Consider the following 13150-nt stretch of genomic DNA (forward strand, 5'->3'; position numbering starts at 1 on the left):
CCATATACTGGTGGTACTGGTTTAGATGGAGTCCCTGGACGGCCGTCACAAGATCCTGCAAGGTATTGGTGACCTGTTCCGGTGTGAAGACGGCGACGGTGGTCGGCGGCGCGGAAGTGATGGGGGCCGGCGGCGGTGAGGAGCCCGCGGTGGTGATCGGCCCCAACAGCGTGGGGGCCCCGGCAGTGGACATCGGGGCAGAGGACATCAGGGCGGTGGTCATCGGTGCGGAGGTGACGACAGGCAGCGGCGGCGATGGTGTTGAAGAAGACATGATCGAACCCAAGTCTCTGGATACCAAATTGGTAGGAGATTGTACCCTGCCAGGCCTGGGGCATAAGCGGTAAGGGAAGGAGGGGGCTGGGCGAGGCGATGAGCGGCCGCACCGGCGGTTGGGCACCATCGCGGAAGAGGGAGATGGCGGCAGCGGCGCAAGAGGCAGGGGGCGGCTAGGGTTCCGGCTCCTCTGGGAGCCGGGCAATAGAGATAATATTCTTATTGCTTAATCTAAAAAAGAGTCTTACAACATATATTTATAACCTAGATAACTTGCATACGAATTAACCTAAGATAATTTGTGGGCTAAGATTGCCCGGTGGGCCTTCTACGGCCGTAAGTCAGGCCGGTCATAACAGAGAGGTGCTTACGTAAATAAACCATGTTTTTCTGAAGCACCGGTGCCTATTTCTACAGGAGAGACGCTTAGTTAAGCGTCTACCCTATACAAATAAGCACCGATGCTTAAGGAAAGTCTGGTTTATTTCTCTAAGCACCTCCCCTAAGCATCTCCCATTGTACAAGGCCTAAAAGGACCCATAGCTCCAGATTTCATTAGCGAAATCAACAAAGTTCACTTCGTGGGTTGAGAAAATGTATTGCGAGTTAGTCACTAATTGAGTGAAAAGTTTAAATTTCACTGGGAAGTTATCAGTTGGCAGAATAAAGTCTAACTCTGCATTGCCCATGGCTGCTCAGTTCAACCACTTCAGCGTTCCACAAAGTCAAGATGAAGCTAAGATTAGACTCTCACAAACAAATGGTTTTGTGGGGCACTCGATATTTTTATTCTCACTCTTTTTTTTGGAGGAGTTGAGCACTTGACATAAAGAAAACTATCAAAGTATACTAATCCTAATCTCATCTTCCCCGATGGACCCATGTTCACTTAATCTTTAGCTCTTTCTGCATTATTGCCTGCCCAACTAGTCTTCACCTAATCTGCACTGGAGTACATCGATCTCTTCTTGGTCACCATTGAGACTCGGTTAACGGTACTATGGCAGAAGCATTGCTTCTTCCTGTGGTACGAGGCGTGGCCAGCAAGGCCGCGAGCATCCTCGTCCAGACCGTGAACCGCATGTGTGGTGTTGACGATGACCGCTGCAAACTGGAGCGCCAGCTGCTGGCCGTCCAGTGCAAGCTGACCGACGCCGAGGTGAAGAGCGAAACTAACCAGTACGTCAAGAGGTGGATGAAGGACTTCAGGACCGTCGCCTATGAGGCCGACGACGTCCTCGACACCTTCCAGTATGAGGCGCTGCGCTGCCAAGCCTAGAACGGTGTGTCCAGGACACACAAGGTACTCAGCCACTTCACGTCACACAACCCGCTACTCTTCCGTCTTACTATGAGCAGGAAGCTGAGAAACATCCACTACAACAAACACCCCCCTATAGCAACATATGTCTAGCAACGACAACAATACAATGTGTTGTTTGATTGAACCCCCCTTCCCCACTTAACGTTAACCTCCCCGTGACCACCTCCATCTCTTTTTGCGCTGTCAACGCCCGCGCACTAAGGGTGAAATCTCCCTTCGCTAATTTTTTTTTCGAGAGGCACACCCAGCAGCCAAGGCTCCCACCGCCGCCGCCGCCCCCTCCCCCTCGGCTGCCTGCCCTCGTTCCTCCTCCAAGCTCGCCTCCCTCACCAATTTCTCCGCTCTTCAGGGACGTACACTGCGTCGTCGCCCATCCTCCTGCGTCGGGAAGGCATCGCCCCTGCCGTTCCTCCGCGCGACCGGAGATGCAGACGCCGCCGGCGCCCCCTCGCCCTCGTTCCTCCTCCAAGCTCGTCTCCCTCGCCAATTTCTCCGCTCGTCGGGGACGCACACTGCGTCGTCGTCCGTCCTCCTGCGTCGGGAAGGCATCGCCCCTGCCGTTCCTCCGCGGGACCGGAGATGCAGATGCTGCTGTTGTTCGTCCGCACAGCCAGGAACGACACAAGGACCGACGGAACCGTCCTCCTCAACTGTAGCAGTTCAGCAGGTCTAGTTCTGTCCCTCCCGCGTCTGCAATTTTTTATTTGTGTCTTTTTTTGACGTGTGCAATTCTTTAGTTGTATCCTTAAGGCTTTGTTCGGTTCGATTTATTCCCCAAAGAGAACCAACCAACACATGTTACTCAGATCCCTTTAGGGATTGAATTCCTTGCATCAACTACTCCCTTCATATAAATACTGTTCGATTATATACAGAGTTTGGCAGCGATTGTTAGTTTTTTTAGGGATTATTAGTTATTATATCATGATGGCAGACAACAAAACCCAGAGGAGGTGTTTGGTTCAGATCATGGCAACGCAAATGGTAACGAAATCAGAATACACCGGCAATGTAAATAGAATGCGAAAACTCAACTTTGTTTGTTTTGTCACCGTAACAGTATGCATATACAATATTTCGTTCTGATTCATGACTTGGGGTAGATTTTATCTGAACAACAGCCATAGGTCTTCACGAACACTGCAAGCACCGAATCCAAAACCAAAAGGCCGTGCAGCTGCTGATGCTCTTGCGCTACCGTCGACGGTGGCTCGCTGCTCTACGCAACGTACTGCCACCCCATGACCATCGTGTTCTCCTCCTGCTCCGCCGCCATGAACGGCTCGCCGATGCCAGCAGATAGGTTGAGCGACACCGCCAGTTAGAGCCGCCTGGCTGGCTCGGCTGCTCTCGGCTCTCACATCCCACGCGAACCCCGGCCCCTCCCTTGCCCCCTTGCCTGAGATCATATTTGAGGAGACGAGAAAGAACGGGAGGGATAACCCTGATATCGTTAACTGTTGCCGGTGAGGGTTGAGCGGTATCAACCGTGAGTAGCGACGTAATTGGATTACATGGAAAGGGATTACAACTCATGTAAACCAAACACGAGTAACGTTTTCAAGTTACGCTGTAATCTGGTTATGGGCAAAAATTGACGAACCAAAAACCTCCAGAGATTTGAAGCACAAACATTCTTATTATAAAAAAAATCATGAATCAATGTACGTATAGATCCCAATTAATGCATCATCACATTGCTTTTTCTAGACAACCACATGTTTGTTTACCACGATTATTGCTAGTATATATATATATATTTTTTCTCATTTAATAGTAAAGCAAAATCTTATTCTCTTGGTGCTTCACAGTTTAAATCTTCACTGCATTGGCATTACACAGTTACTAATAAGCAGAGTATACTCCAAAAGGTACATTGATAATCAACTCTAATACTAAGTGGATTTCACAAATCTGGAAAATGGAAAAAACAAATATACGCCCACAACAGCCACAACAACGGAGGAGAATTGAATAATTCAGCCCTAGCTAGGATGTAGCAGGAAACTAGGGTCAAGAACCGTCTCAATCTAAGCTGACCTATAACTTAAGAAGAGGAGAAGAAAGAGAAGGGCGATGTATCTGTGTCGCCGTCGCTGCCGTCGGAAGATGGCTGCCCCGTCCCTGTCACTTCAACCTCGTGGTGCAGACTTGCAGTGTTCTGTTCCTGTTCAATCCATGTGTCAGGACCCCGATTCCAAGTCACATCGATCTAGCCGGTAACACCTCATATCACTTTGCGGCCTCACGCACGGTATTCCCACGGGTGTCGCCTTACCATGGCCCGGGACCGTTTGCGCCTTTTGGCTCACGTATATGATAATGTCGCTAGCATCCATATGACAGAGAACCCGGGCCGACATGGCTAGTCGTGAACCCAAAGCGGCACTAACCTATGGGGACAGGCATACATGAATCACATTGAGCATGTCGGTCAGCAGCGTGTGAATCCGGGCTGTAGTACTGGGCTAACAGGACTCCGGGAACCCGGGCTGTAGCAGGCTAGGAAGGACTCCGGATGTCACCGCGTGACATTTCCCCGAAGGGACAGACACATGAACGAAGTGAAACACATGCCGGCCAGTCAAGTGATCTGAGCAGTAGTGCTGGGCTAGCAGGACTCCGGTGAACCGGGCTGTAGCGGACTACTATGGCTCAAGGAAGCACTGGACTACATTTCCCCATAAGAGAGGCTGCCAAGGATAAACAACTAGATTGTCGGATCCCACACATACCAAGCATTTCAATCATACACATAATATGCTCGATATGTGTAAATACAACATGGCATCACAACATAACTCTACGACTCAAAGTATTTATTCATTAGGCTCCGAGGAGCGAGATATGACAAACATGGGTCTTATGAGCCAACACACAGAGCATACAAGCAACAAGCACATGCGGAAGCTTAACTTGTCTGAGTACAGACAACTACAAATGAAGAAGGCTGAGAAGCCTGACTATCTACCAGATCCTGCCAAGGGCACAAGATCGTAGCTGAGGTATCAAGCTAATGTCGAAGTCCACGCGGAACTACTAGCGAGACTGAAGTCTCTCTCTGCAAAACATAAATTAAGCAAACATGAGTACAAAGGTACTCAGCAAGACTTACATCAGAACTAGCTACATATGCATCGGTATCAACAAGGGGGGGGTGGAGTTTAACTGCAGCAAGCCAGCTTTGACTCAGTGGCTAACCTGAACTACGACTGCAAGCAACTCTTTTAAGGTGGCGCACACGAGTCCACATATTCACCATTCAATACACCACTATGGAACCATTCCCGTCTCCCTACGAGAAGGCCATCCATAGCACTCACGCTTATCTTGCGCATTTTAGAGTATCCACTTTCACTTGTCTATGAACTGTTATAGGCAACCCAGAAGTCCATTACCGCGGACATGGCTATTCGAATAGATGATGTTAACCCTGCAGGGGTGTACTTCTTCACACACGCTCTCACCACTTACCGCCGTTTATACGACATGTACTCGGCAACCTTCAAGCGGAAGCCCAAGGAGGGTGTCGGCCACGGCCTACCTAAACACTCAAGTCTCTAGTCCAGGTTTATCGCCTATCCTGGTTCCATCCACAGGGAGTCCGGCCGATGTTTCCACATACGGCCCCGAACGATGTGTACAGGGTTCCGAGACACCAAACGGGCGCCCGGCATGCCCGGCCACAGTGTATCTACCACAACATAGCCCACCCCTAGGGTCAGCGCTACGCACGGCCGCCAACACATATCCTATAAACACCAGAAACTAGTTGCAACTCCTGGACAGAGGACAAGGGTGATCAAGAAGCCGAGAGGGTCCATTAGTTTCGGGCCCAATGCGTGGTAGTAACTGTTTCATGGATCACAAACACAGAACTCAGTCCCTAAGAACGGTTTCAATGAGACAACCCACCATGTACTCCTACATGGCCTCTCACCGCTACCTTTACCAAATCGTGTTCACACACTTAGCTCACACACTGTAGGACATGTTTACACACCTCCGGTTCATCCCCGATGAACCAGACCTGACACGACTCTATGCAATAGCAGGCATGACAAACAAGCATGAATGAGTAGGCACATCAGGGCTCAAACAACTCCTACTCATGCTAGTGGATTTCATCTATTTACTGTGGCAATGACAGGTCATGCAGAGGAAAGGGGTTCAACTACCACAACATGTAACAGTTGAATCGTTGTTGTCCTAATGCAGTAAAAGAGAGCCGGAGCGAGAGAGTGGGATTGTATCGGAATGAACAAGGGGTTTTTGCTTGCCTGGCACTTCTAAAGATAACATTGAGTCTTCATCAGTGTCAACGATCACAGCGTCGGAGCAGCGTCTACCGAGAGGGGACAATCACCGGTAATAGAGAAGGAACACAATCAATGCAATGCACAACATGATGCATGATAATGACATGGCAATATGTTGTTGATTGAGCTAATGCAACTAGCAACACAATTAAATGAAGTTGGTTTTTATACAAGATTCAAATTCAAACTCTATATATGATTAGTTAAATGCCATTTATTTGTTTTGTCCAAAACAGAGGACAACATTGTTCAAACATGCATGAAAACGCCATAAACAGATTCCTTGAATTTTTCTGATGATTTTTCATATATAAATTATTTCATTTGGAGTTATAGATAATTTTCTATGATTTTTAGAGGTTTTGGGCATTTTCTGGAATTTTTTAAATTTGTTTTAAATCTAGAAAATGATTAACCGCGTCAGCATTGTGTCATCGTGACGTCAGCAAGTCAACTGACGCGGTCCAAGTCAAACCTGACCAGTGGGGCCTACTGGTCAGTGACACAAGGTTGGTTAGGTCGCTGACAAGTGGGCCCAGTCAACGGCCACGTCATCTTGGTCAAAGCTGACTCGTGGGCCCACTGAGGTTAGTTAAAACTAAACAGAAATGTAATCTGTGTTAATTAGGGCGTGGGGCCCATAAGTCAGTGTCCTAGGGGGGTTGGTTAGTGGAGGGATTAGCCGCTAATGGCTGTGCCACGTCGGCACAGTCGGAGTTAACCGCCGGCGACCATCCGGTGCGGCGGCGGCTCGCTGGGGTGGCGCTAGGGGCAGCGGCTGGGTGCGCTGAGGGTACCAGAAGGGAGCCCTCGCTCGCCCGCATCTAGGGGTGTATGCAATTGGGCGCAGGAAGGCTAGGATCGACGATGGCGACCACTTGGGCGGCGGCCAGAGCTACGGCACGCTCGGAAACGATGTTTTGATGCACGGAAGGACGAGCTGCGGGTTGCTACGGAGTCCTGTGGACTCGCTAAGCACGGGGGTGGGCTCGGATGCGTCGTGGATGCGCTCTAGCTACGGCGGCGCCATGGCCGGCGGCGGTGAGTTCTCGGATCCGGTGGGAACGACGACTACGTGGCGCAATCGAGCAAGGGGAGAGAGGGGAATGAAGGAGAAGCTCACGGTGAATCAGACGAGCGGCTCAGTGGCTCAGGGGAGGCTTGGAGGCGACGGGGCGACGATGGCGATCTCCAGTGGCCGTGCAGAGAAGATGAGCTCGATGACGAGGCTTCAGGGCGTACGGGGTCGTGTAGTTCAGCGTAGAGGTGCGCGGCAGCGAGGCGGAGCTCGTGGTCGGGATGGCTGGGCGTGGGGAGGTCGGTGGCCATGACGAACGGTGACGGTGGCGACGGCTCCGTTTGGTGGTGAGAGGAGCAGGACAGAGGAGGGGACGAGGCCGGGGGAGAGTGAGAGGGGGTCGAGAGGGCTGTGTGGCATCGCAGGAGGCGTCCAGGGCGACGATGGGGCAGCCAGGCAGGGTGTTGCGTGCCGCGCCGAACGTGCACGCGCGCCGGGCACGCGCCCCGTCCGACTGGCGGGAGGAGGGAGACGACTGGCGTGTCGGCTGCCTACTGGGCTGGGCCTCAGCTACAGTGCTGGGCCACGAGGTGGGCGCCAGGTAAGGACCTGGTAAGTCCTCTGCCTTTTCTAATTTTATCTCTGTTTTGTTTTGTTTTTATTTATACATTTTGTCACTGATTCAAAATTCAAAATGAATTCAAAACAGTGCCAAAACACTCTGAGATATTTTATGTTACCTCTCTGGACTATTCCAAAAGTACATAAAACATTTCAAGGCATTTGAAAATATATTCATTATACATTATGAATATATCCCCAAATTCAAATAGATTACTGATTTAAATTCAGGGACCAAATAATTCCTTAAAAATGTTCCAGAATTTTGGTTTGATATATAACTCTTGCCAAAATTCACAAAACTATTTTTAGGGCATTTTGGATTCACAGAATGCTATTTAAAGGGTGCTTGCCCTTCTTTTAATCAGATTTCTGAGGTTTCAACAATCCTCAATTCAAGTTTCAGAAATTTAAACATGATGCAAGCAAGATGCAAATACTAGGCAACACCAGAAGCTAGGGAGACACCATGACATCTTTCTATGCATGAATGTGTAATGCAAGGAGAAGACCCTCTAGCCTGTACGAGCGCTCGCCCAAGCTAGCGCCACCGGCAGCAACTACGCCATCATGTCCTTGCCCACAGCCCCTTAAACCTCTCACCAACGTGTTCTTCCTCCCATCTCATCCTCGTGAAGGGGTGAAAGTGCTAGCTAGCGATTCTCTTCCATCTTTTCCATACTTGGTGAGCTAATCTTCTAACTTTTTGCCCCCAACAATTGATTCCTCACAAAATTTACATCACCCTTTTGCTCCTGCTCACCCTTATTCATGTGGAGCTAGCAACTTAAATGGGGCATGGAACAATCATAAGTGCCATTACTTTACTGTTTGTACCTACAGTTCTTCTTGATTTTCCTGTGTGATTGCTTTACCTCGGTCATTGATTTCAGGTGGCTCTTTCAAATTATAAGTGGATATAGAATGAGGTATCTGTGATCTTTCAGTTTCTGTTCCTTCAATTGTTTTCCTCTTACCTCTAATGAATTTATTTATCATATAGCTCCTTTAATTTCCTGATAGAAGTACATGTGGACCAGCATGCACTTGCCCCATTGCACTACTATTTATAATTGGGAGATATTGTGCCTTTTGCTTTGTAACAAATGAATTCATGGCATGTGTGTTTGGCTCAGCTACTTTGGATTGTATATGTGTTTTTTTGGGAAATGTGTTGTGTAATACACAAATGCTTAACCATGGATTGTTTCTGCAACCAACACAAGTGACCTCTTCTCAAGTTCGTTTTCTTTTCATAATTTTTCTTTAGTGACTAACTACTCCATATTTGGTTACTTGAGTATTTCCTCTGCTAACTGGATATTAGATGTCTCATTGTGCCCGCACTCCTGATAATTCTGTCAATCAGCTATATCTAATCTTTATTTGAAATGGCCGCATGGTTGTGTCCATGGAGCCATGTGCGACTCTCATGTGCGGGGTAATAAAATGCATCTCCGCAAGTAATAGCTAACTAATGATACCCTTGATGTTACATGCTATTTGGTTGCTATGTCTGTCAAGAAGATTGGTTTGAGTACCCAGTATTACATAGGCACTGCCTTGGTTCTCAAAATTAGTTTAGATGTATCCTTGTATGCTTAAATTTGGCTAGTGTTGAAATGAAATCTCTTAACTATAAGATAACATGGTATACGTAGTGTTCTACACTAGATCAGATGGGGTGATGATCTACTTTTTCCTTCTTCGTGCTTTCAGTTTGGTTGCCCCTCGCCATGTTTTATTGGAGAGAAAATGTGGCCATGAGAGATAACTCCAACTGTCGCAAATCTGATGATGCTTTTTTTCATGTTGTTGCTTCTGCAGGTTCTGAGAATCTTATTCATGGATAAGGAAACTATAATTTATGAATTTGTAGTTCTCAGGTAACTACGAAGTTTTGCCTGATGTAGATTATTTAAGGATTTTCAAGTTGTTTGCACTGAGATTTTCTCCTAATACACCATAGCAAGCATGGCTAATCAATCATCCCAAGCTGAGTAGTACATGAGTAATGTGACGCAAAGCTAATTAGTGCAAAGACCTCTGGAAAATGGAGATGTTCAATTTTCTATTAATCGGTACTATTGGATTTGTCATTAGCCGGTTCCTGAATTCATCTCATTGTTAATATAATATTATGTTTGTATAATTTATTAATTTATAATAGTAAAGACAAGCTGATAGTTTTCACAATGGACATCCACATCCGATAGGTCAAAGGTGCTTGGAGTTTTGCTGCTCAAAGATAAATAAATAAATTAGTACACGAATATAGGTTGCATAATCTGCAATGTTGTTTAATAAATTCATGTTAAAGTAGTTTTCTGTTCAGATTATTAATTAGCCCCACATCTATATATAAATCTATGTCCTGGTTAATCACATTTGTATGGTGGCCATTTAAATTTTAATTCTCTATTAGCCTGATTTTCCCAACTGTAAGTTACTCACCTCATATTGTTGTTGTAGATCACCAAGATAAATTGGCGATGCATGGCTCAGATGTTCATTGCAAGGTTAAGAATAGAGCTACTACAAGATAATTAGAATGCCATTTTAGGATCAATGTTTCAAACATTACAGTTGATTGCAAGGTCAAGAATTGGGCCACTACTAGATATAGATTCACCTCATGTAATCGTTGGACCATGTTCTCTGTAATGCAACATAGTTGATTTAATATATGAGACCTATAATCTTTGGATCATGTTCTTTGTAATGCAACATAGTGGATTTAATATATGAGATCTTTCGGTTTGTTATATTGTGCTTCCTATGCACTACGGGCATCGACCTAATAATTATGGATGACAATATATAAAATTTCATTAATTGTTCATGCTATATAATGAAGCTTAAAGTCAGTTGCAATGCTTCGTTATGTCCATTTTAAAATCCTTGTGTGCAGGGTCGCCACCAACGCATATGAAGTGTTGTATGTCTCTAGCTTTATACGTTGCTACTTAACAACGCTTCTACACGCTGTTTACCAACGCATGCATATACGTTGTTGTAGATCCTTCCAACGCCACCAACGACAACGCATATTAATCCGTTGGTGTAGATCTTAGCAATGCATATATGGACATAAGGCAACGCATTGATGCGTTGCTGTAGGGGGGTTCTTGTTGTAGTGATCCTCGAGAAGATCAATGAACTTGTCATGGAGATGAACACTTTTGGCCTGCTGAACAGTGTGGAGCCGCCGCAGGTTCCTTGCCGGCAGACACACTCAGCACTGGATGAATATGCGGAGATCTTTTGGAAGGGATGATGACAAGGAGGTGGTGGTGAAACTTTTGCTCGACCAGCAGATAATCAGAAGTTGCAGGTGCTGCCAATCTTTGGGATGGGAGGTTTGGGCAAGACGACTCTTGCGAAGATGGTGTACAACGACCACAGGGTCCAGCAACATTTTCATTTGAGCATGTGGCACTGTGTCTCTGAAAACTTTGAAGCCACTGCTCTTGTGAGATCAGTCATTGAATTGGCTACCAAGGTAACATGCAACTTGCCAGACACCATCGAGATGTTGCGGGGGCGACTTCAGGAAGTCATTGGGCAGAAGAGGTATCTCCTTGTTCTTGATGACGTATGGAATGAAGAGGAGAGGAAGTGGGAAGACGATCTGAAGCCACTGCTCTGTTCTGTTGGTGGGCCAGGAAGTGTTGTAGTTGTCACATGTCGAAACCAGCAAGTGGCATCCATAATGGGCACGCTAGGACCTCATAAGCTAGCATGTCTAAGCGAAGATGATTCATGGGAACTGTTCTCGAAGAAATCTTTTAGTAATGGTGTAGAGGAGCGAGCATAGTTGGTCGCCATTGGCAAGCATATTGTCAAGAAATGCAGGGGGCTCCCTCTTGCTCTGAAGACGATGGGTGGTTTGATGAGTTCCAAACAACTAGTGCAGGAATGGGAGGCCATAGAAGAAAGCAGTACTGGGGATAATATAAGAGGCAAAGATGAGATCCTACCCATAATAAAATTGAGCTACCGACACTTGATAGCCGAAATGAAGCAATGTTTTGCCTTCTGTGCTCTCTTTCCAAGGACTTTGAGATGGAAAAGGACACATTGATCCAGCTATGGATAGCAAATGGTTTTATTCAAGAAGAGGGCACAATGTATTTGACACAGAAGGGAGAATCCATTTTTCGTGATCTGGTTTGTAGATCCTTCCTCCAAGATGTGAAGACAAAGATACTTTATTCCGTTGGCACAAGATATGAGGCAATTGGATGTAAAATGCATGATTTAATGCATGACCTAGCGAAAGATGTAACAGATGAATATGCAACTATAGAAGAGCTGATTCAGCAAAAGGCAATGATAAAAGATGTTCGTCACATGACAACTGTATATGCATGGTCTGAAGCGGAGCATGTTAGTAGTGCGTTGAAAGACACCATCTCTCTCCGCACTGTCTTTAAGCCTTTAATACTACCCAAGAATTTGAAGGAGTCAGGACTGGAATCGTTAAGAGTCTTGTGTTGCTGGGATCCTTCTATTATCCATAATCGGGTCATAAATGGAAAACATTTGCGGTATCTGGACCTTTCTATTTCTGGCATTATTAGAATGCCAAATTCAATATGTTCGCTGTATAACCTGCAATCTTTGAGGCTTAAATGTTGCAGCCTTCTACAACTGTTACCAGAAGGCATGAGTACTATGCGGAAGCTTATCCACCTTTATCTTTTTGCATGTGATAGTTTGGAACAAATGCCTCCAAATATTGGACTACTGCACAACCTTCATACCTTAACAAATTTTGTTGTGGATATTGAAGTTGGTTGTGGAATCGAGGAGCTCAAAGATTTGAGGCACCTTTCAAATAGGTTAGAACTGTACAATTTGAGAAAAGTAAAGAATGAAAATAATGCTAAAGAAGCCAATCTCCACCAGAAGCAGAATATAACTGAACGTTGATGCGTTGGGGGTGCGGGAAATATGACATGTGTTGGGGATATTACTACTAGGCGTAAACCGGCCAGGAGAGGCCGGGTTAACTTCATCAGTAGTTCATTACACTTGAAGCCCATGAAGACAGACGGTGACGATGTGTAAAGGCCCAGGGCCCAGAACCGGTTTAAGGCCTGTAGCTATAAACCGGTATTGATATGTAACTCGCATTGTAAGGTAGAAAGAGTGGAGACCGAGCCGGACACGTTTATGTTAGATTTTGGGTTCCGGCAGACCCTTGAGGTTCCAACACTGGGGTGCGTGTGGAGATCTCTCCCCTACTGATCTACGTCCGATCCTCTCGTGTGAACTAAGATGAAAACGATGAACAACACAAGGGACACGAGGTTTATACTGGTTCGGGCCACCGATGTGGTGTAATACCCTACTCCAGTGTGTGGTGTGGTGGATTGCCTCTGGGGCTGGTGATGAACAGTACAGAGGAAGAACAGCCTCGCGAGGGATGTTCTTAAGCTGAGGCTATGTGTTCTACTTTGCCTCTTAGCTTGGGCTCTACCAGATTTCTAGATGCCTCTACTCTGTGGTGGCTAGCTTTATTTATAGAGGCCCTGGGCCTCTCCCCGAATAATTGAGCGAGAAGGGCGCCAACAATTGGCCATTTTG

At 46.5% G+C, this 13150-nt stretch overlaps 1 pseudogene; it reads left to right on the top strand.

Annotated features, from left to right (window-relative positions):
* Window positions 1–1357: 1357 nt before the first annotated feature.
* On the top strand, window positions 1358–12493 carry LOC123101478 (putative disease resistance protein RGA3; annotated as a pseudogene).
* The last annotated feature ends 657 nt before the right edge of the window (window positions 12494–13150 follow it).

This window comes from Triticum aestivum, chromosome 5A, assembly GCF_018294505.1.
Source record: "Triticum aestivum cultivar Chinese Spring chromosome 5A, IWGSC CS RefSeq v2.1, whole genome shotgun sequence".
NCBI lineage: Eukaryota > Viridiplantae > Streptophyta > Magnoliopsida > Poales > Poaceae > Triticum > Triticum aestivum.